The following is a 2,183-nucleotide window of genomic DNA, read 5'->3' on the forward strand; positions in this document are numbered from 1 at the left end:
CTCTTGCATGCAGCCTGGAGTCCCAGTGGGCAAAGAACAACAAATGAATTAAATCCAGTGCCGTATCCAGCTGAAATAAAACACACCCAGGAGATCATCCAAACTAACAACCGTTGTAGAAAAAAACAAGTATCATGAGCAACTGTGTTTACGTTGGCTACCATTCTGTTGTTAAAGTCTTCAAGTTTTAACAGCAGGATTGTTATGAAGACTGAAACTTTCTAAATGTATTTTCTAAACCATTTGATTTGCAGCACAACATTAACATTAACAGTGCATCAAAGTGATGAAAGCTATTTGAAAAGGCACATAGAAAACAGTCACACTGTGTTTGTGTATATTGTTAAACAGTTGTTTCAGGAATAGTTAAGCATTTTTGAAAATACGCTTATTTGCTTTCTTGCTGAAAGTTAGATGACAGACTTGATGCCACTCTCCAGTCTGTATGGTAAATATGTGGCTGGAGCAGGATCTGGTTATCTTAGCTAAGCATAAAGACTGAAAACAGGGCAAAACCATGGATATATAAAGAGAATAGGACACAGCATTGAAGTAGGGCCTCCATTTATTCCCATGAACATTGCTCAGTGGCAGTTGAAGCTAAACAAGTTTGACTTCCCGTGTATCTGATTACCTGGATCTTCCCTAATGTGGGGCGCATAGAGCATGTGCAGTATAGATTTTGCAAAAAGTTAGTGCTGTGTGGCTAACTTTTAGTTTTGTCCGTATCTTTTGTCCGTATCTGTTCAACCAACTGACTAATCTGTATCTGTATCTGTTCAACCAACTAACTAATCTGTATCTGTATCTGTTCAACCAGCTAACTAATCTGTGTCTCTATCTGTTTCACCAACTGACTAATCTGTGTCTGTATCTGTTCAACCAACTAACTAAACTGTGTCTGTATCTGTTCAACCAGCTAACTAATCTGCATCTGTATCTGTTCAACCAACTAACTAAACTGTGTCTGTATCTGTTCAACCAGTTTACTAATCTGTGTCTGTATCTATTTAATCAGTTTACTAATCTGTGTCTGTATCTGTATCTGTTCAACCAACTAACTAAACTGTGTCTGTATCTGTTCAACCAGCTAACTAATCTGTGTCTCTACTGTTTCACCAACTGACTAATCTGTGTCTGTTCAACCAGTTTACTAATCTGTGTCTATATCTGTTCAACCAGCTAACTAATCTGTATCTGTATCTGTTCAACCAGCTAACTAATCTGTGTCTGTATCTGTTTCACCAACTGACTAATCTGTATCTGTATCTGTATCTGTATCTGTTCAACCAACTAACTAATCTGTGCCTGTATCTGCATTCGGAATTGGTGGGGTTTGAATTGGGAGTGGATGGAGCCTCACTGGAAGTTGCCTTTTTAAAACCTGATATTGCTGTGAGTTGATCAGAGGTTACGATATTCATTAATTATTAGAAAACCATTTACAGAGTAGCCTCAGTATTGAGCTCAATATCATTTTTAATCACAAGCGAACAGCTATCCAGATGAGGTTCAACCAACGATATAACGTGCTAATAACTGAACTTTAGAAGTACTGCTTGGTGAGCTTTATTTACTTTGGACAAAGCCACGGTAGCTGTTTCCTCCTGTTTCCAGCCTTTATGCTAATCTGAGCTAACAGTCTCCTGGCTGTAGCTTCATATTGAGCGTACATACATGAGAGAGGTATCATTCTGCTCACCTGACTCTGCAAGAGTTTTGTGAGTTTAATCTCACAATAATTAGGCTACCGACTAAATGATGTTGTTTAACACACTGTTTTCTGAGACTACACACACAGCTGCAGTTTCCAAGCTAAGTAAGATGTGGACTTGAACAACACTGACCTCAAGATTTTTTAGACATGAACACACAGGCAGTGAAGCAGACATAAATTCTATCACCACATCATTGGTGTTGTCAGTGAGGCAGGCACATAGTGTTGAACATAAACTGGTTGTTATATGCTTCCCCTCACTTTGTGTGTTTGTGTGTGTGTGTGTGAGTGACACCATAATGAGTTAAGCATAAGACGGTGGAGTCTGCACTCATTCAAGAGCAGTGACGTCGTCCTCTTAGCGGAGCGAGGGGAGTTTTTGGGAGACCACTGCAAGTGGAACTCCTTGCAAGGCTGGGCTGTAACCTGAAGCCAAAGAGAAGTGAGAGAGAGAGAGAAACTGAGA

The sequence above is a fragment of the Epinephelus fuscoguttatus genome, linkage group LG4 (assembly GCF_011397635.1).
Source record: "Epinephelus fuscoguttatus linkage group LG4, E.fuscoguttatus.final_Chr_v1".
Lineage (NCBI taxonomy): Eukaryota > Metazoa > Chordata > Actinopteri > Perciformes > Serranidae > Epinephelus > Epinephelus fuscoguttatus.